Genomic DNA, 27,951 nt, shown 5'->3' with positions numbered 1-27,951 from the left:
CCCCCCCCCCCCCGCCCCGTCCAGTTCAGGCCCAGATCCTGGCTTGGGACTGAGGCTGAGAAGGCCTCCTTTTTGCCCTTCTTGGGTATAGATTTAGCTGGTTACTCTGACCCCTGAGACTCCTGAAACCATGCTAGAGGCCTCTTAGGAATTTCAGATACCAACGTCCTAAGCCTCCACCTGCACCCTCCAGCCCCACATCTGCTATGGAATTTTATTCTGAATACACTTTTTGGAGGTTGAGGGTGAATGACTTCAGGCAGATGATTTGCCTAATTAAGCTTAATGCCTCCTGCAGGTACCATGCTGGCTTTGAGGAGTGTCCTGTTCTCCCTCATAGCCCAAGGGCTGAGTGGAAATACTGAAGAAGCCGGCCTGCCTCCCAGCAGGCCTGGCCCTGCCTCCAGATTGCACCTCCCTGGAGCTGGGGGGGGGGGTAGTGTCTTTGGGGGGCACCCCAGCTCAAAGTCCTGGGGAGCCTTATCACTGAAAGCTGGCAGGCTTGGGTGGTGACAGCCATTTTCCTGCATATCTCACGTAGGAACCAAGGACAGGGGCTTTGGAAATGGACATTCCAGCCCCAGGGGCAGGACCAAGCTCCTCAGAGTGCTTTCCTTTCAAGGAGAAGCTGATTCCTTTAGAAATAAGATGCTAATGGCTCTCTGGGGTGCTGGAAGAGGTCTTCACAGCCCCAGTAGTACCCTCTGACAGTGGCAGGTAGCCAGTGGCCGGGCACTGGTCAGGTCCCCTGAGCCGTGAAGTGGAAGAGGGAAGTGGAGGGTGACCAGGTCTCTAACCTCCCCTCAATTCCCGTTGCTTGAGGGTTCCTGTCTCACCGGCTCAGACCTGATTGGTGGGTCCCCTTCCCCCTTCCTGGGCTCCACCTCGACAGAGAAACAAATGAAATGAACATAGGGGAAAGCCGAGAATGTGAAAAATGAGCGAAGAAGTAGTAGGAAGGGCCATGACTTAGTGAGTCCCTGCTAGATTCTAAGTTCTTTGACGTGCATTATCTCATCTAATCCTCACGGTGGCCTGTGTGGTGGCTGCCATTATGATGCCTGTTACACAGATGAGCAAATGAGGTTCAGAGGGGGTAAGAAACTTGCCCAAAGTCCCACAGCTAGGAAATGGCAGGCAGGACTGGGAGTCATTCCTAGCTTGTCTGACTCCAGAGTCTGTCCTTCCCATCCCAGTGGATGAGTGGGTATCCACGTAAATCAACAGGCCTTAAAAAAAAAAAAAAAAAAAAAAGGAAAAAACCAGCCTTGTACTCTACCCAGCCCTGGGCCAGGTTGGGCCAGGGACTTCAGGTTCATCTAGCTGTCTCCTTAAGTCTCATCAACATCCTGTCGGGCAGGTGAAAGGGCCCCGTGTTAGCGATAGAAAGTGAAGCTCAGGCAAATGCGGCAGCCTGCTGGAGCTCAAACAAGTGGAGAAGCCGCCATTCCCTGGGGTACTGGGGCCCGGGGGGGTGGGGCAAGGGTCAAAGACCTAATGCTCTTACAATGGGTGTTTCTTTCGCAGTGTTTCCCCCACTTCGCTATACATGGCTTGTAGTCAACAGTTGCGGCAACCGGTAGTCAGGATCCGTTTCCTACAGTCAACAAACTCAGCCGAAAGGACCTTGGCTGGAAGGGACTTTGAGGTCTGAAACGTGGCATTGCTCCAATCACAGGAGACCCAACTGGAATATTATGGAGTCATGAAAAGTCAGATTTCCAAAGGCTGCAGAGAGTGCAGCATGGTAGTCGGGGGCACGGCCTTCGGAGTTAAACAGCCGGATGTGAACTCCAGCTCTGCTGCTTGCCTACTCTGTGTCCCCAGCTGCAAATAGGGATGATAATAATACTCACCTCATAGGCCTGCTCTGAGGATTAATGCTTGTGAGGCACTTAGAATAGTTTCTGGTGCAGAGTAAAGGCTATGTGGGTGTTCGTGAAATATAAACAATGAACACCATTGGAAAATGCTTTTAAGTAATTTTAGATGAGAACTGTGGGATGCAAAAATTATGCTTCTAATTATATATATTATATATATATACATACACACATGCATACATACATGCATTTATAGAAATGTTGATGATTATCTCTATGTTATGGAAATTTGGATGGTTTTTATTTTTTTCTTTATAACATTTTGTATTTTCTCTATCTTCTGCAATGAGGATGAATTACTTTATAATTTTAAAAAATCCTATTGAAGAATTTAAAACAAAGACTGTTCTTTCATGCTAGGATCTAGCCCTCCCCACCCTTACTCTCCTTTCAAGATGGGTTCTAAATGATGAAGAGTATGTGCCTTTCAAAGGTTGGGGATTCTGATTGGAAACATCTGAGGTTCCTATCTGGATCTGAGTGTGAGGATCTGGTTAGGAGGGTTTGGGAATTGCCTGGTTGGTGGCCTTCTTCTGGCTAATGTGTCCAGTGAGAAACACTAGACAGGGCCTGCCTTTTCCAGGGTCTCTCTTTTGAATGGCCCGTCTCTTGCAGAAATGCTGCAGGTATCCATGGAGACAGTGGATACTCTTGGTCGAGCTTACCTTGGGTACTTTCTGGAAACATGAGCACTTAACGTTATCTTCACCACTATTGCTTGACTTAGTTGCTTGAAGTTTGACATCTTTGGAAGTGACAGTGAACTTGCCCTTGAAAATTTGTCCTAAGTTTGGAGCAAATGGAAAGTCTTAGGCTGAGCGAGACTATTCTGCGTGGTCTTGACTGCTCCTTGGGAATGGAGCACCAGAAATGAACAGAGAAAAATCTACATTGCGACAGAAGGTGCAAGTTTTTGGAGGTGGACACCTGGCTTGGGAGGGTGTTGTCAAAGAGGAGTTGGCTGTTTGAAGCCAGCATTTCACAAATTACCATATTATTTTCAGATTTCAGAGTTAGTTCCGAAACATGTATTGAGTACCTGAAACGTGCTAGATTCTCTCCTAAGCAGTGCCACTGCAGAGAGCTGTGAGAATAATTTTGGCACTTGTAGAAAGAAAAAAATCTGGCCTTTTACCAAGGGTAGACTAGCTCAAAATCTTTACACTGCAATTGTATTGACATGCAGGTAAGTCAGGCCCAGGCCTGTGTCTGGACTGAGACCTAGTTGTTTGTACTGGATCACACTACCTGCCCTACATTTCTCTTCCACATATAATATTCACATTTTCAGTTCTGAGGTTGGTGGTCTGAGCTATAGGTCCATCTTGACAAAGCTAGGGAATATGTTGCTGTTGTTAAGATTTTGTGTATGTATGTATGTATGTATGTATGTATGCATACGTGACAGAGAGATAGATCTAGCCAGAGAGCACACGGAGGCGAATGGCAGAGGGAGAGGGAGAAGCAGGCTCCCTGCTGAGCAAGGAGGCCAATGTGGGGCTTGATCTCAGGCCCCTGAGGTCATGACCTGAACTGAAGACTGGGGCTTAACCAACTGAGCCACCCAGGTGCGCCGAAGCTGGGGAATATGTTAATTTGGGTTAAACTCAAAGTTAATGTGAGGCCTTAGAAATGATGATAATTTGCTAGGATCTGAATTCATTTTTCAGTTTTTCATTTGAAATATTTAAGGGATGCCTGGGTAGCTCAGTTGGTTAAGCGTCCGACTCTTGGTTTCAGCTCAGGTCAGGATCTCAGAGTTGTGGGATCAAGCCCTGTGTTGGGCTCCATGCCCAGTAGGGAATCTGCTTGGGATTCTCTCCCTTTCTCTTGCTCCCCTTCTCCCCCTTCTCCTTGAGTGCTCTCTCTCTCTCAAATGAATAAATAAAATCTTTAAAGTATTTTAGAAGCATTTATCTGCAGACAAACCATCTGTGATTTTTTTTTTTAAGATTTTATTTATTTATTCGACAGAGAGAGAGAGAGAGACAGCCAGCGAGAGAGGGAACACAAGCAGGGGGAGTGGGAGAGGAAGAAGCAGGCTCCTAGCGGAGGAGCCTGATGTGGGGCTCGATCCCAGAACGCCGGGATCACGCCCTGAGCCGAAGGCAGATGCTTAACCGCTGTGCCACCCAGGCGCCCCAACCATCTGTGATTTTTAATCCTCTGAATAGACAGATGACAACACTGTCCATGTACAGAGCCCTTCAGGGTCACCAGGTGACCACCTGTGTTCTATAGCAGGTTCTTTGTATCCTCACCATGGCTGTGACCCAGCAGCAGTGTCAGGGTGGTTTAACAGGTAAGAAGCCAAAGCTTGAAGAAGTAAGTGGCTCGGCTGAGGGTCCTCGTCTAATGAGTGGCAGACCCTGAACTGGATGCGAGCTCTTTTTGACTCCCAAATACCCAGGGTTCTGCTGTCTTCCCTTCCCATGTCACAGGTCATGCTCTCTCCCAGGGCAAGAGAAACTTCACTGGGGTGTATACTCAACACAAGATGGGTAAGGGAGTTCCTTGGAAGAGTAACATCACCATCTGAGGTGCCTTTGTTTCTGTGGTCTCTGAACAAACTTCCCTAACCATAAAGGAGAGATTTTCCAGGCCTGGAAAAGTTGCCTTAATGTGTATTTGGTTTGCTTTTATAGTTCAGAGGAACAATAAAATGGATGAAATTACCACTGTGGCTCATGAGAGAGTGAATTAGAATTCCTTGCTGGTGAAGCCCATAATTCTTTTCAGTTCTTCCATGTTTCCTGCCCTCCACCCTTACCATGTAGCCTGCCTTGACCAATCCTACACTTGGCCTAGACCCCAGGACCTCTAAGTGTCCACCGAGTCAACTAGTCTGCTTCTCCTTCTCTTGCCCTCTGGCTGCCTTCAAAGCTGCTACTTCTCAGAAGCTCAGGTTCCTGTGTTCACTATATTCACTGCTTTGGGTTAGGATGTTCTCTCTCTTTTTAAAAAATATTTTATTTATTTATTTGACAGAAAGGGAGAACAAGCAGGCGGCAGCAAGGGGAGAGGGAGAAGCAGGCTCTCTGCTGAGCAGGGAGCCCGATGTGGGGCTCAGTCCCAGAACCCTGGGATCATGACCTGAGCCAAAGACAGATGCTTAACTGACTGAGCCACCCAGGTGTCCTTTGGGTTAGGATGTTCTCCAACACCTTTCCTTCCCTTGTTTTCTCGCACGATAGCACTTGAATTATCAGTGGGGAAAAAGTGGACGTCAAATGTCAAACTTAACTGTGACCTACTTAATCACATTCTGATAGATCTGTAAATATAGCTGATCCCCATCAGAGGAGACCAACTCATTTCCAAGCAGGCATGTGTATGTCCATGCATGTACCTATGTGTATATGCACTCCTTTGTCCATGCGCCCAGCCATTCTTCCATCCATCATCCACCCATTCGTGGACTTTGAGCCCCTGCTCCGGCCAGGCCCGTGTCAAGAGGTAGAGCATAGCGGTGATGAAGACAGCCCTGATTCTCACATCTAGGAGGAAAGACCAGCCCCCCACCACACGACAGAATGAGATCTGCTATGATCACAGAAGTGTAGGTTATATATTCTGTTATTACCTTTGAAAGAGGACTATAAAGCATCTCGGAGTGTGTATGTTTCCCTGCTTCGTATGAAATAAGTTAATCCCACTGGAAATTGTATTAGATAAAAAGAACAATTTCTTTAGCTCAGGATTTCTTACTGAATAGTGACTTGTTAGTTCCTAGAGGAAGCTCATCTTGTGACTTCAAAAAGAGCCCTTTTCTACTTTGATCGTTATGTAAATCAGCGCTGATGGACAGTAGAGAAAGGACCTGGAATTGGTTAATTCACAGGACTGCAGTCAGGGAATTTGAGTTCTCGTCCCATCTCTGCCACTAACTTCTGTGGGATCTGGGCCATCTCCTTACCTTACCATGCCTCTGTCTTTATTTTTAATGTGGAGATTATACTTGTTTTTATAGTTCACAGAAGTATTATGTGGGTGTGAAATCCTTGGAAATAATTTTATAAATGCCAGGCAGTGGAAAGTGTGCAGCTGGGGGAGTCTTCTGGAAGATGGGCCAACCTCAGAGATGTGTTCAGGGCCATTAGGAATAGCAGACTTGTTGCCATAGTTAGGGTGAAATATGCCGGGTTTGCCTGGAACATCCGCAGTTTGTGCCTGAAATCCTGGCGTAAGTATTAAGGGTACCTTTTTTATTTTTAAGACTGTCTTAATTTGGAAGCTAAGTCTTACGGGCTCTTTATCTATAGAGGATGTAAATCAAGCAGAACATTAATGTCTGCCCAAATGGCAAAGTTCTGCTGGTATCTTTTAGGTTCATCTAATGGTGGTGGTCAGAATCTAACCAAGACCAGCCATGAAGATCATGCTTGTTTCAAGTCACAGGGGAGCCAGCTGCTGTCTAGGGCAATAGCCCTTTTCTCACCAAGAGGGAGAACTCTGCAGTTGGCCTGGAATATCTGCAAATGGGCCAGCAAGTGAGGCTGTTGCCAGAAAGCCCGGCCCATTTGAGGGAGAACAGATTTCCACTTGGAGCCATGTGCCCCTTCTCCTCACTCTGACCTTGACTATGTGCTACAGGGCACGTGCTGAAGCATGCAGATCTGTAATGACTGGAGGTACAGTATGTGAGGGGACTGCTCTGTGGTGGACAGCAAACTGACTGATGAAAGTGGGTGGGCTAGGTCAGAGGTGAAAGGTGCCTCTTCTCCCCAGGCTGGCCACACAAGTGTGAGAGGAGATTCCTGGGTTCTTCCTGGTGCTCCGAATCCCTGACAGCTGTCAAATGTAGGGAGGACAGTATGTGTCCCTTGAGGGACTAGCTGCTTCCTGGGGTGGCCGGGGACACAACCTTAGATCTTAACTGGAGGAAGGAGCGTGAGGGACTTTTTGCCTCTAATCTGTGGATATCTGTAGAGTTAGGATCCTACTTGAAAACAAGGACTGGCATTTTTCAAGCTGAGATTTGATCAGTACAAACTGGCATTTTCTAGTAGAAAGGCATGGCTCTTGAATCACAATGTGTGAGTTATAATTTTGGCTCTATCCCTGACCTACTGTGTGGCCTCAGACAAGTTGTACTTCCTCTCCAAACCTGTTTTTCCATCAGTAAATTGGGGTTAATTCTTATCCCCATGATCTCATACTGCCTCATCTATCCCTCACTCAGGAAACAAAGGAGCTTTGTAAAGTCATAACGTTACTTTATTTTCTTACCCAGTATGTACAGAGCACCTGTCACGGGCAGTGTGTGCTGGGCACCAGGAGAATGACAGTGATCGAGGTAGTCGTGGTCTTGGCACCTCATGGAGGTGCTGTTTCATGGTAAGAAATACATGGCAAAACAGTAAATAAATGGGCAAAAGAAGTACTTGAATATCCTGTTAAATGGTGTGAAGAAAACACACACGGTTCTGAGAGAATACATCTGGGTGGGGGTGGCAGTTATTTCTTAGATAAGGTGATTTCTTAGATAAGGTGATCCAAGAGGATACATTGCTGAGGGTGACCTTTAAGCTGAGACCTGAGCCTGAGGAAACTGCTATGCCAAGTTGCAGAAATTCCCCAGGTAGAGGGACATGTGGCGAATCCCTTGCCATTCCTACACCTGGTTTACAGATTACCTTTCCTCCCCAGGATTGGGGGAGAGTGTCTGAGCCTGTTGGGTTAAGGATTAAGTCCACCTCCAAGATAGATGATTAGATGGAAAAAGCAAGATGCAGAACAAGGTGTCTAACTTCTGATCATCTGTTTAAAAGGATGTGTGTTTATTCGTGTACAGTTGTACATTTGCAGAAATCTCTAGGAGGGTACACTAAAAATTGGTGGTTGTGCCTAAGAAGGGAGTCTGGCAGATTGGGGTAAAAGAGAGACCTACTTGTAACTGCATATCTACTTGTACTTTTTAATTTTTGTTTTAGTCACATGCATATATTACTTTTCAATGCAAAAACCCAGTTGTTTAAAAATATGTATGCTTACTTAAAGGAAATGTTTGTAGGCCACTTGGCAACAAAAGTAAGACTGGTATATGAGCAGGGTATGTGGAATCTTCGGTACCAGCTAAACAAGCCAGGTGTGGGACTGAGCATGGGCCTGGGCCAACTCCAGCCTGGAGATGGGTGTGACTGACCCCAGGCATCCATTCCCACAGGCTCAGACATTTTCCTTGGCCTTTTTCTCACTGCATGTGACAGAGGTGTCTGTTTGCTTTCTTTGACATTCCTACCTAAAGTGACTGTTTCTTTGAACCTGACAATTGCAGCATGTGCTGCTTCTTACTATAATCATTTGTGTGCACTTTCAATTGCTTTCCAGAATTATGTCCCCCCAGAGTTGCTAGCATACATAGAGCTTCATGCAGTGTCAGTACTTGAGTAAGCGTGGAAGGCATATATATATAACAAGATTCACTTGCCCTGGTAGATTATTTATTGTTCCTCCTCCATGCTCTTTCCAAGCTAGGAAGGCCACTGATAACAATAACTTTCATCATGTATTAGGATGAAATCTTCCAATAGCTTTATAGGAAGCCTCTTGAATGATTGTAGAACGAGGTGTTTAAGTTAATTTAATTTTACTGTCTGCTTTACTCCCATTTTGTTATTGAAGTTCTTAAAGCATGTTTATGTTTATTTCCTTGCCTATAACGGTAATAATACTCCTTTTACATGGAATCCTTTCTCCCCTGGAGCAGGGCTGACAACCACTGAATGCAGGGAGAAGTTTAAAAACAGCCAAAATGGCTAAAGGTTTATTTGTAATAACACTCACTCATAAAGAAATTGCTTTCTCAGAGCTTATTCTTATTTTATACATAGCTTTAAGAAATAGAGTTTTCTAACTTAGAAATCTATAAAAAACTTATGGTAAAGAGGAATAGTTAGAGACACATGCCTTGACGTCAGGAGGAAATGACAACTTAGTAGCACAGAAAAGAAACGTAAAAAGCAGAGCCCTGACTTCAAGAAACATACTGTCAGGTGACGCATTCTTATAGAGGCAAGAATGTTTGTGTGCCCCAAAACATTACAGTAGTGGATATACAATCAGTGATTTTGAATTATCAAGGAAAATTATGCACTGAATCATTCGTTTAAAGAAGACAGAAGTCAATAAATCTTAGAAAGATTTTTATCAGAAATAATTAACATTTAGGGGCGCCTGGGTGGCACAGCAGTTAAGCGTCTGCCTTCGGCTCAGGGCGTGATCCCGGCGTTATGGGATCGAGCCCCACATCAGGCTCCTCGTCTATGAGCCTGCTTCTTCCTCTCCCACTCCCCCTGCTTGTGTTCCCTCTCTCGCTGGCTGTCTCTATCTCTGTCGAATAAATAAATAAAATCTTAAAAAAAAAAAGAAATAATTAACATTTAAAAATGCTGTAATGCAAGGAATGTTTGTTTAACAGGATAAAGAATATTTGTCTAAACCAACATCCAACTCTGTAGAAAATAGGGAAACAGTAGAGACATTTCCATTAAAAACAGCAATATGATAAGAATGTTCCCTCCCACTTGACATTTAATATCACTCTGTGCAGTAAGGCATGGAACCAGAAAACAAAAGGTATAGCTGCTGAAAAGAAAAAACAAAGTGATCACTATTTTAAAATTGTATAATTACCGGGGCGCCTGGGTGGCACAGCGGTTAGACATCTGCCTTCGTCTCAGGGCGTGATCCTGGCGTTATGGGATTGAGCCCCGCATCAGGCTCCTCCGCTATGAGCCTGCTTCTTCCTCTCCCACTCCTCCTGCTTGTGTTCCCTCTCTTGCTGGCTGTCTCTATCTCTGTCGAATAAATAAATAAAATCTTTAAAAAAATAAAAATAAATAAAAGTGTATAATTACCTTCCAAGAAAACTTAAGAGCACTAATAGTAGTATTATTAGCATTAATAAGAGGTCAGTAAGATGGCCAGGCAGCATAAATACTTTATATGTTGTAGTTTTCCCAAGTCTTAACAATAGCTAGCTGGAAGAGTTTTTAGTACAAAGGATATTATTTTAATTTTTTAAGCATATAAAATACCTAGGAATGAGTAAGCAATATGTTGAACCTCAAAACATTACTAAGAGTAATAATTAAAGATGAATTGAATCAATGGAGGAGTGTACCATGTTCATGAATTGAAAGACTTGGTACTTTCACAGTATGTGAAACATCACTTCACGAAGGCTACATGGAACAGCTTACAGTTTAATTACCCTGATCCAAGTGTCAGCTTTACTACTTACCGAATGTGTAATCCTGGTCAAATTGCTAAATAATCCTGGTTCTAGGTTTTCTCATCTCTAGAATGGTGACAGTAATAATAGTTGCCTCAAAAGATTGTTGTGAGTTGTTATGCAGCAAGAGTGTAGAGCAGTGCCTGCTACATAGGAATGGCTCAATAAATATGAGCTATTATTTTTATACTAATTCCCCTAAATCAACATTTCAGTTCATGGGAATATCAAAGAAAAATCTAAAAGATGTTAGACCCAAGTGGATACTGGAATGTTATTTATTATTTAGTACTTCACAACAATTGGTAAGGAAGGGTTTTTCAATAAATAAGCTGGGGCAATTCACAACCATTACCAAAAAAGTTAGCCTCTCACTCTGTAGCAGTGCTTTTCAGAGTGTGGCCGCAGCCATCAGAATTCCTTGGAGCACTCCTAAAATGCAGATTTTTTTAGAGCGTGGGGGAGGGGCAGAGGGAATCGGTAAGAGAGAGAATCTCAAGCAGGCTCCACGCCCAGTGTGGAACCTGACAGGGGCTCGATCCCAGGACCCTGAGATCATGAACTGAGCCAAAAATCAAAGGTCAGACACTTAACCAATTGAGCCACCCAGGCATCCCTTAACATGCAAACTTTTAAGGCTTACGTTGAGCTTCTCATTAAAATGTGGAACCACTGTCATATACCACCCATCAGAATACTTTCCAGATGAATTACTGGGATAAATGTCGACATCGCCATCTAAAACCAGAAGACAGAATAAGGAAGTATTTACATTATCTTCCGTATTTTCTTTCTTTTTTTTTTTTTTTAAAAGGTTTTATTTATTTATTCGACAGAGATAGAGACAGCCAGCGAGAGAGGGAACACAAGCAGGGGGAGTGGGAGAGAAAGAAGCAGGCTCATAGCGGAGGAGCCTGATGTGGGGCTCGATCCCGTAACGCCGGGATCACGCCCTGAGCCGAAGGCAGACGCTTAACCGCTGTGCCACCCAGGCGCCCCATATCTTCCGTATTTTCAATATAAGATATTTTACAGTTTAGTAAGAAAAATAAGAGTGTGCAAGAGTGAAAAGGGTAAAGGACATGGATAACCAAAGCACAAAAGAAAAAGGGAAAAGGCCAATAAGCATATGGAAAAATGCCGAACTTGACTAACACTCAAAAAATACACATTAAAATAACATCATTTTTCATATTTCGGGAGAGAAAGTACTTTAAAAATGATAAGATCCAGTGATGCTAAGGGTACAGTGAAATGGGCATTTCAATATTCAGGTGAGGGTAGAGTTGCTAAAGCAGCTTTCTGAAATGCTTTGTATGGAAAGTCTGAAAAATAACTATATCTGGGGCCAAGCTATTCATCTTCCATGAATTTATCTTGGGGAGAATCAGAGATTCTTTTTTTTTTTTTTTAAAGATTTTATTTATTTATTCAACAGAGATAGAGACAGCCAGCGAGAGAGGGAACACAAGCAGGGGGAGTGGGAGAGGAAGAAGCAGGCTCATAGCGGAGGAGCCTGATGTGGGGCTCGATCCCGTAACGCCGGGATCACGCCCTGAGCCGAAGGCAGACGCTTAACCGCTGTGCCACCCAGGCACCCCAGAATCAGAGATTCTTATACAGACTTATGTATGCAGGTATCTGTCAAAGCGTTATTTTAATAGAAAAAATTGGAAACAGCTGAAATGTCCAACAATATGGTAACAGTTAACTCAATCATGGTTCATCCATGAGACGAATACTCTGTGGTCATCAGAAATCATGTTTTTGAAGAATCCTGTCATTAAATTACCTGAGAAAATGCTTGCAATGTATTAAGTGAAAACATCAGGATACAAGCTATATATAGCATGATTCCTTTTTTTTTATCAAAAATAATCACAGACCTAGATAAAAGATGGAAAGAAGGAAAGAAAATATACCAACATGTTAATGGTGCTTATATCTGGGTGGTTGGATTTGAGCAATTTTTATGTTCTTTATACTTTTCAGATTTTCCAGTTTTGTGCAACGGACACTCATTGGTAATGAGAAAAATGTTAGTTGAAACAAAATCAAACAGATGAGACTGGCTGAGAGATTTTGAAAATGAGTTGTATTTAGCATTGGGTGTTACACACAACTAATGAATCGTTGAACACTACATCAAGAACTAATGATGTACTATATGTTGGCTAGCTGAACATGATAATAAAAATTAAAAAATAAAAAGGTAGTAATGAGAAGATGGTGGTCCTGGATTTAATAGAATGAATTGATGAAGCAGAATGGATACACAGGATCTGATTGTTTTGGGGGGCAGTGCAGCATGAGGGTGGACAGGCAGGCTGGGGGCAGAGTGCGTGGGGCCCTGCAGGTGCCACTGCTTCTCAGAGAGGCTGAACCCCCTCTGAGTAACCCCCATCCTGTAGACTCCCTGACCGGGCATGAATGAAGCCTGCACCCCCGAGGGCTCGCTGTAGCATAGCAGGTGCATCCAAACATGCCACTCAGGCAGAGGCGTGCGCTGTGTGGCCAGTTCTTTTTATTTGATTTTATTCTTTTTTAAGATTTTATTTATTTATTTTGAAGAGAGAGAGAGAGAGCAAGCACGTGAGCAGGGGGAGGAGCAGAGGGAGAGAAGAGAGAGAGTCTCAAGCAGACTCCAGGCTGAGTGCGGAGCCTGATGCGGGGCTCAATCCCGCAACCCTGAGATCATGACCTGAGCCGAAACCGAGCGTCAGACACTTACCCAACTGAGCTGCCCATGCACCTCAACACCTCCCCTCCCCAATTCTCCTTTTGACTCTGCTACTTTTAAAGGAAAACTCTCTGGTATAAAGTTTGCTCTTGAGGGGCGCCTGGGTGGCTCAGTGGTTAAGCGTCTGCCTTCGGCTCTGGTCATGATCCCAGGGTCCTGGGATCAAGCCCTCTCCCACTCCCCCTGCTGGTGTTCCCTCTCTTGCTGTGTCTCTCTCTGTCAAATAAATAAAATCTTTAAAAAAAAAAAAAAAAGAGTTTGCTCTTGGGATGCCCTGAGGTTGCCAATACAGTTTTCTGGCTGAGCTTTCTTTCCTTTTATTTCCATCTAGCACCCAGCCTAGCTCCAGGAATTTGGTTGCTTGCTGGTCCAGAACAGTGGATGGGACATTTTGGAGACAAGTGTTTCCCCACTGGCATGGTGCTCAAGGCCTGGGAAAGTGCAGTCTCTGTTGGCCAGCCAAAATGGACGATAGTGGCACCCAAGGACACCAGAATGGCCGGGAAGGTTGGCCTCAGGTATGTTTGGAGGAGCAGCAAAAGGCTCATGGGCGTTGAAGCCCTTTACACTGGGTGTCGACTCCTGCTGTGGGAACTCAAAGAAGCTGCATGACCTTGGGCGTGACCATGTCCCTTCACTTCAGTGGTCAGCCTCAGGCCCCCCCTTTATAAATAAAGTTCCCTATCGGTAATAAGTACCTTGAGGGGCCATGTGAGCCTTAGGTAAGAAAATGTATGCAGAACATTTATCTCAGCCCCACGTGAAGGTGGTCCGTAAATCACAGTTATGATGACTTTGGCCTTTCTGCCTTCCCCCAGCCAGGCAGCATGCAGTGTATGGTGCTAGGTGCTGGTAAAATATACTTGGCATCTGTGCAGCAAGACTTCAAGGGCTGCAGGTTGTCGTTATTATTACTGTTGCTACTGCTGTTGTTGCTATGGCCTCTGCCCCTGGGCACCGTGTGAGGAGATGGCAAGCCTCACCAGTCCCCACCTTCAGCAAGGCCTGCAGCTCTTAGGTCTTTGTGAGAACAGGCTTTTTGCTGGTTCTCTTATCTGCCTGAGCTGCTCAGAGGATGGAGAGCAAGTGGCTGGGAGCCTGAGTGGGTGTGGCTATTCCCTGAAATGAGCACAAAGCCTGGCTTTGCCCTCTGTTTTCCGCTTTCTTGTGTTTGCAAACTCTGCTCACAGTAACCTCCTTAACTGGGCCTTCGGGAGCTGCTGGGCAGGGTCAGTGAGTCAGCCCGAGAGCCCAGGAGCCAGCCCCTGTAACCACTGTGCCAGGTCCCTGATCAAGTGGAGCAGAAGTGTTGACATTTCGGTCTGCAGTGTCAAAAAGCAGGCACAGCAAGCAGGGGCCACCCCCGAGGTGGCCATGCTCGACCTGAGTGGGAAACAAAAAGGTTTTATGTTGTGCACGGACTTTTGGAAATGTTAGTCGTTTTGTGTTTGGCTTAGGGGATATTAGGAAAAATCAAATGCACTGAATGAGAAAAGCTCAATTTGAATAAAAGAGTCATTTTAATGTTAATATGAAGAAATATATAAAATCAATAATAACACAGGTGGTAAGTGGATGATGGCAAAAATTGTGACCATGGTGGGGATGAGCATTTGAGAAGTGCTAGCCCAGGGGAACTGGAATTCCATGTTGTCTTTTGTCATGTGAGTGGGCCCTTCTGATTCATCCATTTTTATGGGCTATCTTAAATGAATAGTGGCAAGGCAGGGGATCCTTTACATTTGTCCAGACCTAGGGGAGGCTTTATCAGAAGTTACCAACTTGGTGCTTGTCTGAAGCTTGTTTGAGTCTGTAGATACACGGAAAACAGAATGCACTTTTGGCTGCTATGGTTGGCTTAGCATTTTCTTGGCTGGATCAGATAATAGAGAAGATTTCTGTTCCTTTTATGTCTGTGGCCAACAGGTCAGATATGTGGAAGAGAATTGTCCATCCAAATCAGGTGGGGAACCGTGGCTGATGTGATTAAGTGACATGGCTTTTCTTTCTGTGAACTGAGTTGTGGAATCTAAGTGTGCCTGGTGGAGGGCTAGTGACACCCTGAGCCCTATCCTTTTGAATTCCCTGTCCATTGGCGGTGACGAGCCTGGGGAGTGAGGGTGAGACCAGAAGTGGTGGTTGACCTGGTCCTTGAAGGGAAGGTGGGGAAGAGACTTATGGGAGGAGGAGAGTCACGGGCAAAGGCACAGATCCTGCCAGTCTAAGAAGACCTAGGCTGTGTGTCATGAAGATCGAGAAGCCACGAGAGCCAGATGAGGGGAGTGTGGTAGGGACAGTAGGAGATGAGGCTTACAGGGTAGTATGGATTGGACCCAGGAGACTACGATTCCCTCCTGAGAGGTAAACTTGTTTCTAGGGCATTACCTGGGTTCTGGTTGCTCAGGGTCCTTCTTACCCAGCTTAGGGCTGCTCACCCTAAGACTCAGTGGGGCATGATGAGGCCCTCCGGGCAGAACGGGGGCCCTAACCGGTACAGCCCATCCCTTCCATCTCAACTGGGAAGTTCTGCTCTAGGGCTCAGGGTTTAGTTCCCTGTCAGTGTGCATTGGATCCCAAGATGACTGATGGCAGCCTGGCATTTTAAGGCCTTTTGGGATGCCCCCAGGTGGAATGGGGGAAGAAGGCCATTGAAGGGAAGGCAAGAATATGGGAGACAAACGTCCCCAGACTCTCTGTCTTGCTTGAGCTGGCTGTGACAACTGCTGGGACATTTTGGAGAGAAGTGTTTTTTGCAGGGGATCGTCCAGGTCTCGTGGTTCTGCCTTTACTTCCTGGTGAGGGGCAGGGGCTGGCAAACTCTGGACATGTGTCTGGTTCAATAACACTACCCTGGCCACCAAGAGGGTGGATCATCCCAGGCTCCAGCAATGGCTTTGTCTGTATGAGCTGAACTGCCACCCCAGGCCTTCGAGTTTCTAACTGCCCCATCTCTTCTGGGCTTAGAAATAGCCTCCGGGTCTCTCAACGTCAATGGCAGACCCTAAAACCAAGGCTAAACCTTGATGCAGAAAACCTCAAAAAGGTTGGGATGGAGTGGGGATAAGACTACTTGGAATTGTGAGGCTGAACTTCGGGAACCAGGGTCTACCTGCCCTCTTCGGTCCTTTTCCATTTCTCTGATGAAAGTTTGGACAAGGTGGGTGGTAATGAGTTTATTTAACATGTCAGATTCCTGAGGCAGATGCTTGAGTATAAACAAAGCTTTTAAATACCCAGCTGTTTCTCTGCAAAGTGGGATTTCTTCCATATTTTCCTGTAAACATTCATGGGCGCGTGAGCTCTGCTTAAATGTCAGGATTGGTTGTTCTCGGCATTACTGGTCACTGGCTTCGAGATTCTGCAGAGCAGGCTTCCTAATTCCTCCCTCTTGTGGTTCAAACCTCTGGTGGCTCTCATCAGAATGGATTAGAGGGTGGTAACCAAATCCATGCCTTAGAGGCATCCTGAAGCCCTGAGAGGCCAGGTCAACCATATGGTCCTGAGAGAGCTGACTTTATGGGCCCATTGTCATGGGGGGGCTTCTTGCGAATGGGGTGAGGGAGCTGCACAGTTCTAATTTCCTCTGTGCCTATCGCCAAACTTGGATGATTCCCTTTGCCTGCACTGCTCCCAATCCTGACTGGCCAGGCCAGACCTGCTTGCCTGGGCTCCTTTGGCACAGGGAATCAGGGAGGGCTTTCAAGAGGAGGTGACATTTGGCTGGGTTTTGAAGGATAGGTAGGATATGTGGAGATGATTATAGGGAGACATCCAGAGGTTAAATGTGGAGTCTAAGGCTTCTAATTCCTCTGAATAACTGCAAAGCCCTCAATAGCCGCTCTGTGCCTTAGTGAACACTCCTAAGCCCTTTCCATGGAGGTACTGCAACCACAGAGGGGTTGATCCACACCCAGAGGAACATGAAGACAAGCCCTAACATATTTTAGACAAGTGTAGAATTTCCAAAGGTGCCTCTTTAGGGCTAGGTTATCCTCTGATGGAGAAGCCCACTTAGTATTTAGTTTGCTTTCCATGTATCTGCTTGGACAGAGAGATGGAGTAAGTTGTTGGAGAGGAGGAGACTGCAAGAGGAGTAAAATGAGATTTGGGTCCCAGGGGTAGCCTGGGAAGAGCATCCCCATGAGTCTGGACTAGCTTAAGACAACCTGAGGATACTGGGACCAAAGGGAGGTGAGATTGGGCAGATTTAAATCAGTCGGTGGTTGACAGTCCCTTCTGTGGGCTGGGGTGTTGCGTGAGACCTATCTCACTGTTCCCAGGGTTATATCAGAGAAGAGGCTGGTGCATGTGGACAGAGAAAAACGGAACCTCTCTCCGTCTTTCACTCCTACCCTCCCTCCCTCCCTCCCTCTCTCCTACTTTGGAGGGATGTCAGAGGCGTCATTACTGAGATAGAGGGTAGGGTTTGAAATACATCATGGATTTAATAATGGAGATTTGTGGGATTTCATCTTGCATGCCTCAGCCCCCCGAGGCCACCCCATGTCCAGATGAGCATATGTGTGAAGACAAGGATATATGTCTGCAGGCTGGGGCCAGGAAGCTGCAGCTGGTGCTAGGTTAATTTCCAAAATTAGGCTGTGGTCTCTTTTCGTAAAGTCCCCAACAATTATAACTGTTAAACTGTAGCTTTCTAAGGGGGGGAAATTTCATTCTCTTTCCAGTTCTGCTTTGTGGACTATTGCACAGACATTCAGCGTTGGAGTGAACCTAAAGGGGCAACCAATGCCAGAATCTCTGGTGTTATAGCCTCTTTAAAGCAGCCCAGCTTAAAGAAAAAAACTTCCCGTTTGGATATATAGCCAAACACCTGGGTTGGAATCCAACTGCATAAAACAGGCATGGAATGCCAGGAATGCAGCACCTGCGGATAAGCGATTGACTCAGAGGCCAGTGTGGTCTCTGAAGACAAGGACTCTCCAGTGCCCCTCTCCACTATCTGCCCCTAGGGGACAGCTGAGTAGGGAGGGGCTGGAGGTGATTGTCAGCGTGGTGTTGTGGAAAGATCTGGGGCTTTGGAGTCACATCGATCTAGCTTCTAATCCCAAGGGACGCTGGACAGTGCAGGGTGAGGAGTGAGCAAGTAAGATCGAGAAGGGAAAGAAGCCAGTAGAGGGTACAGTGGGTTACTCTCTGAGCGACTGAAGGTTCATCAGACTCAGGAGCTCTGGGAAACAGTGCAGAATGTGCTCAGAGTTATCACAACTGAGGGGTGAGAGGGCGGGGTACTGGCCCTGTAAGTCCCATCCATCAGGGGTTGAGGGCTGCTGCCGGTGGTGAGGGGTGTTAACTTCCTGGTACTCAGGGTTGCTCTGTGCGTGGGCTGACCAGGCTCCACTGGCCTGAGAAAGCCTTAGGACAAAGACTTTTGGGACCTTGTGTTTGGAAGCCATGCAGTTGACATGCTAATGGTGGAGGGGGTAGGGGCAAGGTACCAGCAGTGAGTGACTATGGCAGGTACCCAGACCCAGAGATTCCAGATCTGATCACTTCATCTCTGTGACCCTGCTGGGAACCCAGTGGGTGATCCTCTCCCAGGGGATGGGGGGATTTATTCTTACCGAGGACTTGGAAAGGATCATGCCTGATGAAGGAAAGAACGTTAGGGTTCGTTAGGGTTTGAAGCCGACAGCCAAGAAAGAATTCTTGAGACATCTTTGGTGCAAAAAGGTGGTTCAGGGACAGGACCTGTGGGCAGAAAGAGCTGTACTGGGGTTGTGAGGAGTGACCCATTATATACTTTCAAGTTGGTAGGGGGTTAGGGATAGCGTAAGTCTCTAAGGAATTTGGAAGCAAGGTTTCCAGGACCTTGAGGGGGCTAGCTATTGTTAGGAAAAGGTCATTTAATTACTGTCTAATAAAACTTTAGTCATGAGACCCTTAAGATGTATATCAGTAGGCCATATGCTTGGGGGATGATTGCCAACACATTTCTTGGGGGGGATTAGAGATAAAGGAAATTTCTAAAGGAATTTTTATAGGTTAAAGTAGACTTACAGGATCCTGGAAGGGTGGGGGGAGAGTGGGGGATCGGGCTAGGATCGTCTTTTGCCCTTCACAAAGTATTAACTTTGAGGCAGTTGAGTCCCTAGAGGAATGTCATTCTACCTGTTTCAAGGACTTGTCAATGGGCTGTAGGCAGTAAGGAAATTTAATAATTTTTCTTCTGCTTTTGTTTCCCACATCAATACTTATGTCAGGAAATGAATGACTAGGGTAGAATGTGGCAGGTTGCTGAGAGTTTGGGGCAGGCAGGCCACAGTCACCTTTCTGCAGTAATCTTCCTGCCGACGAGGAGCCAGTCTGGACCGGGCAGTGCTCTTGTGTCCAGCCAGCTTTCTTGGACACACAGGCTTGTGGCTTCCTCCCATCTCTGCTGTAGTCCCATGAGGCCTCCTGGGAAGGTTTCTTCTGTGGCTCTTTCTAATGAAAAATCTCTTCCACAGCCCTGAGAACTGAGCACCTGGCCCCATAGGAAAGCTTGGAGAATATTGTTGCAGCCATGTTCCTCATCATTGGGATGATGAGACCAAGGCTCTGGTAAAGACTGGGCAGAGCCTTGACTTGAGTATCCTGGGCCAGGGGGTCTCAGTTGATGGAATTTTAGACATTAAACATGTCTCTCCCTTCTGAGGCTGAGGATGGAAGGGAATGGCTGAGCACCATTCTCATGCAACAATGTTGGGAGCTGGACCTGGCCCAAAGGGGGCAGCACCATCTATGCCCTGCTGCTCTCTAACCCCAGAAGGTAGCCAGGATAGACGGCAGGGCCTGTGGGAGGATCCTGAACCCTTCCTCACTGACCCTGGAGTTCAACACGAAGCCTCTAGTTAGAAGTACATGCATCTTTCATTTGGAGAAATGGACAGTTTTGTGGCTGGATGATCAGTGATCAGAAGCCTGCCATGCAGAGTATAGGGTTCTCTGGGTGGAATTTGGGTCATGGTTTGGTTAGGAGAGTGGAGAATGGAAAATGAGGGAGGAAAATAGACTGAAGAGTCTCAACTTCCTCGTGGTGGGGTTTCCTTTCATGGGCTGATGAATTTCCTGGGAAGTGGGCTCAGGTTATTCTGTGACTTTTGTGTCCAAGGTGTGGAGTTGGAGCCGTGCCTTGTGCCTTTGAGATGCATGCAGCCTTTCATCTCTACATGGCTCCCATCTGTTTGGCAGCTCAAGAATGGCTCTGTGCAACTGGCACTTGAGTGGTTCTCATTTTAGAAAGATTTCAGGCCAACTTAATGTTCCCAGGAGACCAAATTTAAAGGCAAAAACTCCAGGGTGACCAGCAAATGCCTGATTTTCCAGAACTAATCTATCCTCCTCAACTTGTCTCCTCACCTCTCCCCAAATCAGCACAGCCGTCAAAGTCATTCTCATATTGTGCAAAATGACAGCTGTAATCACAGATGAATGCAACAGGTCTGCTCTGGAGAGGAGAATCTGGAGGATGAGTCATTTAAATGGCTGTGAGGTTGGGTTTGCACTATCCCCCCATACGAGGAACAGCCGTATGATTTAATGAGCTTCTCAGTCTAATCATTAGTGTCGATTTTAAATGGGCATTACTTCTCATAGGGTATTTTTGCTCTTTATCTAAACCACTGTTTGGCAGAGGAATCCTTTGAATTCAGACTTAGGGAAGGGAGAAGTCTTTGAGACCATGCCAGCCTACATGTTGTGTTTCTTAAGATCCCCTCTACCTGTGTGGTTCTTGTCCCTCGAGGGTTAAGATGAAAGACTAACCTGAGTGTGACATCTCTTGTGGCTGGATAGTCTCTTCCAGCGTCCTCTGGAGGCCTGGCCCATGGGGACATCATGAGTTATCAGGATGACCAGGTCACAGAAGGCCTTACATGCCATACTGCAATGTGTAGGCTTTGCCCTGAGGGCCGTGCGGAGGAAAGTGGCAGGAAAGTGGCAAGGAAGCTTAGTGCCTGCCTAGAAGGATGCCTCAGGTTTCCGTGTGGCGGGTGGATGACACGAGAGAACTCAGGAACACAGAGACTTCATGGGAAGCAGATATGGGCCCAGGTGAGAGAAGACATGATGGCTTGGACTCAAGCAGGGGTGGAAGGAGTGTAGAAGAGAGGCACATTCAAGAATATCCAGGAGATAAACCTTAAAGTCCATCAGGATGGACTGTGAGATACTAAAGGAGGAAAAGTCTAGCTCCTGCCCCGAAAATAGTGATGTACAAAGTCAAGGTTGACTTTGACCCCTTATTCTTGGGATCATGTTACTGAACACATGGATCTCCAAGCCACGGGGAGGGAAATCTCATGAAAAAAACAGAGAGAAGAGCCTGAGCAGAAAGAATAGTGGGAAGGAAATTCAAACCAATATTTTGAACTATTTTTTTTTTATCATCATTTCCCAGACAATGTCATTATCCTAATTTGAAAGAGAGCGATTCAATTCATTTTCTATTTGTGGTTGCCAGCCCCATGAATACTTGATGGTTTTGGATTACAAAGCTTCCAGCAGTGGCTCTCATGCGGTCAATAGAATGGAGGGCAAGGAGAGGCCCGCGTCGAGGTATTGATAGGCTGTGTACCTCCTCATGTGTCTCCTGCTTCAATAGCATCTATTTTGAGCTGAGTTCTTTCTGAAGCTCTGGCAGGGTGAGGAAAATGAGCATTCTTCCTGCTTCCAGGGCTGGCTGTCAGAGTTCTGGAAATGATCTTTTGTGACAAATGGCAATGGCTTCAGGTTATGTGGGAGGACTGCAGCCCTCAGATAGGTAATTATCTCTGTGGTTTAATAGTGATTGCAGGGGGATGGGGGAGCTGATCCGAGTAATGGGAACACGACAGACTAGATGAAGTTATGTTTTTTCTCTGTGAGCCTTGTTGTTGTTTAGATTTCTTGTAAGACAGTGGGTTTTATTGATCAGAGGCATGCCTACCATGAGAAAGATAAGTGGTCCTGGAAGAACTTTGAAATATGGCACAACTTGTCACAGACATTGCTATGGACTGAATTGTGCACCCCTCAAATTCATAATCCCCCCATGTGATTGGACTTGGAGATAGGGCTTTTGGCAGAGATAGTTAAGGTTAAATCAGGACGTAAGGGAGGAGTCCTAATCTGATAGGATTTGTGGCCCTAAAAGAAGAGAAGGAGGGAGAAAGAGAGATCCATGCACACATACTGAGGAAAGGCCGCGTGAGGACACAGCAAGAAGGTGGCCACCTGCAAGCTAGGAAGCGGGCTTTCACCAGAACCCGACCATGCTGGCACCCTGATCTCTGACTTCTAGCCTCCAGAACTGTGAGAAAATATATTTCTATTGTGTAAGCCACCCAGTCTGTGATGTTTTGTTACGGCAGCCCAAGCAGACTGAGACAGACAGGTACATGTGAGGATGATTCAATCATAGTATTTATTTGAACAAAACAAATCCAATCTCATGATACTAAGTTTGTAATCAGCAATAAAAAATGATTCTCCTGGATTTAGATTTTTGTACAATGAAGTAGCAAATATCTTGCTCAGTTTTAGAATCTGCATAAACAACATGAGCTCTAAAAAAGAATTTAAACTTAATTTAAATTTGAAGTTGGCAAATGGCTGACATATTCCCCATATGACTTCTGAATTCTTTCAGGGAAAGTAAACCCATTTCTCCCCACGTTTGAGCTCTTTTCTGAGACTAAGTTAGAATTGGGGAAGGCCAAGTGCTTCATGTTATTTTCGTTTCTGTTCTGTAGGGGTACTTTGCCCCTATCCGTCTTTTAGTAAGTCCAATTTTCTCTCCAAGAACAAGGTAGGAAGGCAGGGCCAGCTCCATGTCACCTGGGTCATGAGGGAGTGCTGGGTGTGCTTAGCCTGTGGGGTCTGCTGCTTCCTCATAAGGAAGTGGCTGCCATTTCTGTCACCCTCTGGGGAGACATTGCTGGCATGGAGTCCATTCTGCAACCCAGTGTACGTACAAAAGCAAAGAACAAGAGAAGCGATAAAAAGAGGGAGGGATAAAATATCTTCTAGAGCTGATCAATGATCCAGTGATTGGAGATCCTAGCCAATGACCAATAATCATGGGACCTTGAGATCCCTGACATTGAGCTAGACACCATAGAGGGACACTAGAGAAAGAGGAAGCTTGGGTTCTGCTGTCAAGGAACTCATGGTCTCCTTGAAGAAATAAGACCCACAGGAAGGCAAGACAAGTCCAAGTAGGGGTCTGACTTCCACTGGGGGAGTTTTTAAGAAGCGAAAGCAGTGATTTGGGGTTCAGCCCTGGGTTAGTGGCATGCCTAATACCTGGGTCTGGGAAGGCCTTCTGGAGGAGATGGACTTGTTCCATTCCTCAGAGAGAGATGAAGTCTGGGAGGCCCAAGGCAGAGAATGGTTGCTAGTTTGCTCACTCGGAGAATACTTTTTAAGTACTGACTGCCTGTCAGGCCTGAGCTGTGTCATGGAAAGGAGAGAGCAAGTAGCCGCATGTGCATGGGGAATTTCTCTAGGTCTGTTGCAGCTTTGAGAACCAAGAGAGCTGAAGCCAGGTGAATTCCTTATTCACGGGAGGAAGCCAGGTGTCCCCATGCACTGAGTGCGGTCATTGTTGCAGCTTTGTTTTGCGACAACTGCTAATTACCTTCATCTGTGTCTCCGGTGACTCCAGTACCCATACCCCCTCCCAGTGGCCCCACGTGACTCTCAACCTCATGGGGACAGGATTCCTGGGGCAGACCTCAGAAAGCACATGCTGTGTGCAAGAAAATGCTAGTGACCCTGCCCTCCAGCCTCTCCTTGTTCACGAGCATGTGGTGTGCAGGGCTGCTCCACGTCTACACTGGAGCTTGGGGAAAACTCTCGTGCTACAGAGCAGGAAATTATCCCCAGCAGTATGCCAACTCAGGACTCTGAGCAGGACTGTCCGTCAGGTGCGAAATCTGTGTGTACTGAGCCAGCATCTGGTGGTGGTGGTGCTGGGGAGCCAGATCTCTAGCTAAGTCCATACAAGTTTAAACGGGTGAGATAACCAGGCCTGGGAACCTTGGTGGTGAGGCCAACAACAATGACAACCATCCCAGGTGTGAGGTCTCTCCAGATGGGGCAAGAGATGCATCAAATAACTTGGTGCTGGTGGAAGCCTGAAAGGTTATCTTGTCAACGGTGTTTCAGTGTAGGATCTCATGTATAAATGTCCTCAGTATCAGTCCTTGGACCTTTAATCAGTGATATGCTGGTAGATGTTTAACAACTAGCTCTCTGGGGAAAATGTAAAAGTCTTGGTTTGTAGTTAGCCAGTTTCCATGGTGTAAATACTCACACCATGGCTGATTTCAAGCTATCAGCACAACATCTCTGAACACAGAGCTGGGAAGATACAACCAGCTCTCTCCAGGAAGTACAAGCCAGACCCTACACACCATTGCCTTTAATGGAATACCTCTAGGGACAGGAAACTCATTACCTCTTGATGTTGCTCATTCCATTCATCCTTTTATGTCTTGGGTCTTTCAGATTTTGTCCTCTTGTGAGGCCAAAACAAGTCCATCCCTAAGCAAATATTAGAAAATTATGTCAAACCCAAAATGTCATTCTTTCTTATTAAACAGTACTCCCTTCTCCTCCCACAACTCTCATTTCTGGTTCCTATTTCTACAGATATTTAAGAAGCAGTCTGGATTTTAGGACAGGAGGTGAATGGTTCTAGTGAAAGGAGTAATTATTACTCACTGGTCTTGAATAATGACCTTTTGCTGACCTCCTGATCGTCCCCTTATAGGTTACCTCATATCTAGCACATTATGTTTCTAATTGATTTCATTCAACAAACACAATAGAGAATCTGCTTGGTGCCAAACCTTGTGCCAGGCAGTGTAGGGAAGTAATGAATGAGACACAGTCTCCTCTTGAGGGAGTGTTCAGTGAGGGAGAGAAACAAGTTAGTCAGTACTCTCAAGTGCTTTGTTCTACGAGGAGGGGTAGGAATGTGCTCTGGGGCTTTCCCGTTATGAAAAGGTCACTTTTGACTCGATGGTCAAAGAAGATGACATGAAATTTTAAGTCTCAGTGGCAGTCATCTGTAAATTGCTGTAGTACTTGGGGTTTGCTATTTCTGGCGTCCATCCTATGGAAAGGGACCAGTTAGCATGACTGTCTTCTTAGGGCAGACAGCACTTTCCACAGGAAGCTCTGGGCAGCTTCTATCACGCCATGTCTGTAGGAATCTGCCCATGGTTCAATGACAGGAGATTTCACATGCCATTGTTAATCTGATCAATAACTCAGCATGTGGAATGGAACGAGCCCTTAGTTCTTGTATTAGAAACATCCTCTCTAGCAACTGCACACACAGTAGCCAAAGTCTTTAGATGTTGGACTCTGGTGCCAATTTTCAACTTCCATTACCCCCTGAGGTTGAGCAATACCATATTCACTCACCGGGAAACATGTGGGCTGTTACTAGTCAAGTCAGACCATGTTGTACATCTCTGTTGAAGCGTGGTCTGCTTCCCATGGGATTGAGGAAGAATTTTCCAAGTTCTGCACTGCCTCAGTGTAGAGGGTAATAGAGTGAGGAAGAGTGAGCATCCATTAGGACTAGGAGCGAAAAATAGAAAAGATGACCTTTAAAAGCCAGCTCCTTTTAATAAACACGGTTACTCGTGGCCTCTGTGCTGATGGGCATTTGTTTACCAGCTATGTGCATTTGGAGTTGATACAGGGTGAGTTGAACTGATCCCCCTCTTTGACCTTCAGAATTTGTAATTTCTCATCAATGTGGTCAACCCAAATAACCAACAAGTAAACTTTCTATCACATGCTGGTTATGAACTGGCAAAACAGCCAGTACAACCCATATGTTTGGCTTAGTTCTGCCCGTATGAAACCATACCCTCCTGTTAGAGTTGAACCAGCAAAGAAAGCTATGTAAGGAAGTAGATGCTGCAGAATTCCCGGGACTTCCGGATGAATTAATTTCCCCTCTTCTCCTCTCTCCCTCTCTCCCCCCTCCTTCTCTCTCCCTCCCCGTTCTCCTCCCTGCATTGCCCTCTCCTGCTACTTAAAAGGAAAACTCACCAGGCGCCTGGGTGGCTCAGTAGTTAAGTGTCTGCCTTTGGCTCAGGGCCTGATCCCAGGGTCCGGGGATTAAGCCCCGCATCGGGCTCCCTGCTCCGCTGGGACCTGCTTCTTCCTCTCCCACTCCCCCTGCTTGCGTTCCCTCTCTCGCTGGCTGTCTTTCTCTCTGTCAAATAAATAAATAAAATATATAAAAAAAAAAAAAAAGGAAAACTTACCAAGCACACAGGGACCCAAAGAAGAGCAGGATGTTACCAACTTAAGGAGCTCGAGCCTCTGCAACCATTTAGGGACAGTTGGGTGAAAAATGGTTGAGTTCTTTTACTCATGGTCCCTAACTCATTAGTTTTTTCATGCTAAAGGTCAGGGTAAGGAGTACAGAAATTTTATTTAATCCAGGAGGAGTCTCTTTTGGCAGAAGTGCTTTCTCGTCACATGTTTCTCCATCAGGAGAGAAATGTGAGTGCTGAAAAGTCTGGTATGCAGCAAAGCAAGAAGAATTCCTTTCATAAGCAACAGAAATGGTGGTTATGAAGTGGGTTAGAAGTCTCAACTCCCTGTTCTTCTCAACCTCCTGTCAATTTTAGAGAAGCCATTTGCAACTCTTTATGGAACAGTTTAGGCCACAATGGCAGGGACTGCCAAGGGTATTTTGATTGTATTTGTTGTTGTAACAACGGACCTTGATTTCTAGTTCCAGAAAAGCCTAAATCTACATAAAGAGTGAATATATTTTTCATCACTTGCTCCATTTCATCAATTTTAAGATGCACATTTTCTCTGTTTTTCATATTTTAACATCTCTGTAATTCATGGCGTGGTGCAGTTCCTGTCAGCCAGGGAGCAGTCATGACATGTCATCATCTATACATGTGAAAACTTGGTCTTAGTTGTTCATATTTTCACTTCAGTGAGTTATGAAGTTATATACATTTTGGTGCTGCATATGTTAAGTTTCATTGACATTTAGAATGCTTTTTAAAAAGATTACATTATGCTTCAGTATTGAAACAAACACAAAAGAGCAGAAGTATATAGAATTGTTATAAGTGAAGCAAATATCAGTCATTGGAGAAATGACCCAAATTCCATATTTCTTGCAGAACAGCAACCAAGTACTTTATGAAAATACTTCTTAAACTTTTAATATGCAAACAAATCATGTGAGAATCTTGTTAAGATTATTTGGTAGATCTGGGGTCGAGCTTGAGGGTCTTCTTTTGTAACTGACATCCAGGTGATGTTATTAGTACAAGTCCAGACCAGACACTGAGTAACAAGGCTTTACCAAAGCTATAAAGGAAGTTAGTTACAGATAAATGAAGCTGTGCTCATTTTGTTACTGAATTGTGTACTATGGATTGTATATCAGCTGATGAGTCATGCTACTAAAGGGATGATAAAGACCAAATCCCCAGGAATGGGATGAAAGAAATTTTAGAACCATAATGGTGCATCTGATTTCTTGTGTCTCACAAGGCTGTTGATGAAGTATCATGTTATAGTTTAATAGAGGTACCAAAAAATAGTAAGTCTTATAATCAAATGATCTTAGATTTAATGAAATACAGTGATGTGCACACATCATTATCCTTATATAAATCATGAAGCACTTTGTTTCAATTCTAAGTACTATATGGATTCTTTTTCTTCATCTTGTCAAGAGAGCCAATGACATGGTATTATGCTCAGCAAACAAAAACAAGACAGGGGTGCCTGGGTGGGTCAATTGGTTAATCGTCTGACTCTTGATTTTGGCTCAGGTGGTGATCTCAGGGTTGTGAGGTCAAGCCCCTGTTTAAGATTCTCTCTCTCCCACCCCCCCACTAAAAAAAAACACAACAAAACAGAAGAACACAATCTTAAACATAAATGACTTCAATTTCTTTCAAATTTCTGCCCTCTATTTTCAATCTACCCTCTTCTTCTAACAAAAAGAATAAGATACTACAACTTTTAAACTGGGTAGGCAGAGAGGCAAAGGACCTTAAGTAGCATCCAGCCTCAAAACAAAGCTGACTGATCAAATAACCAGATAG

The 27,951-nt window shown here is 45.4% G+C and overlaps 1 protein-coding gene and 1 long non-coding RNA gene across 4 annotated transcripts in view; one reads left to right on the top strand and one right to left on the bottom strand.

Annotated features, from left to right (window-relative positions):
- LOC121100748 overlaps positions 1–27,951 on the top strand; it is a 192,275-nt gene that overhangs the window by 137,641 nt on the left and 26,683 nt on the right. Inside the window, exon 6 of the transcript XR_005832522.1 lies at positions 13,191–13,377. The gene's annotated coding sequence lies outside the window, so the exon portion shown is untranslated. The remainder of the gene's footprint in view (positions 1–13,190; positions 13,378–27,951) is intronic.
- LOC103663802 lies at positions 9,645–26,279 on the bottom strand. 3 transcript variants are annotated; one of them, XR_568872.2, is made up of 5 exons: positions 26,131–26,275; positions 25,274–25,432; positions 24,300–24,385; positions 10,763–10,857; positions 9,645–9,682 (listed from the first exon to the last, which is right to left on the bottom strand). It is a non-coding gene; the product is annotated as an uncharacterized LOC103663802 (long non-coding RNA). The 3 variants fall into 3 exon arrangements; XR_568873.2 differs by lacking the exon at positions 9,645–9,682 and adding an exon at positions 18,442–18,568 and having other exon boundaries at positions 10,684–10,857; positions 26,131–26,279; XR_568871.2 differs by lacking the exon at positions 9,645–9,682 and having other exon boundaries at positions 10,684–10,857; positions 26,131–26,270.

Source organism: Ursus maritimus, unplaced genomic scaffold, assembly GCF_017311325.1.
Source record: "Ursus maritimus isolate PB19 unplaced genomic scaffold, ASM1731132v1 scaffold_5, whole genome shotgun sequence".
Taxonomy (NCBI): domain Eukaryota; kingdom Metazoa; phylum Chordata; class Mammalia; order Carnivora; family Ursidae; genus Ursus; species Ursus maritimus.
This window is presented reverse-complemented; position numbering and strand designations above follow the sequence as displayed.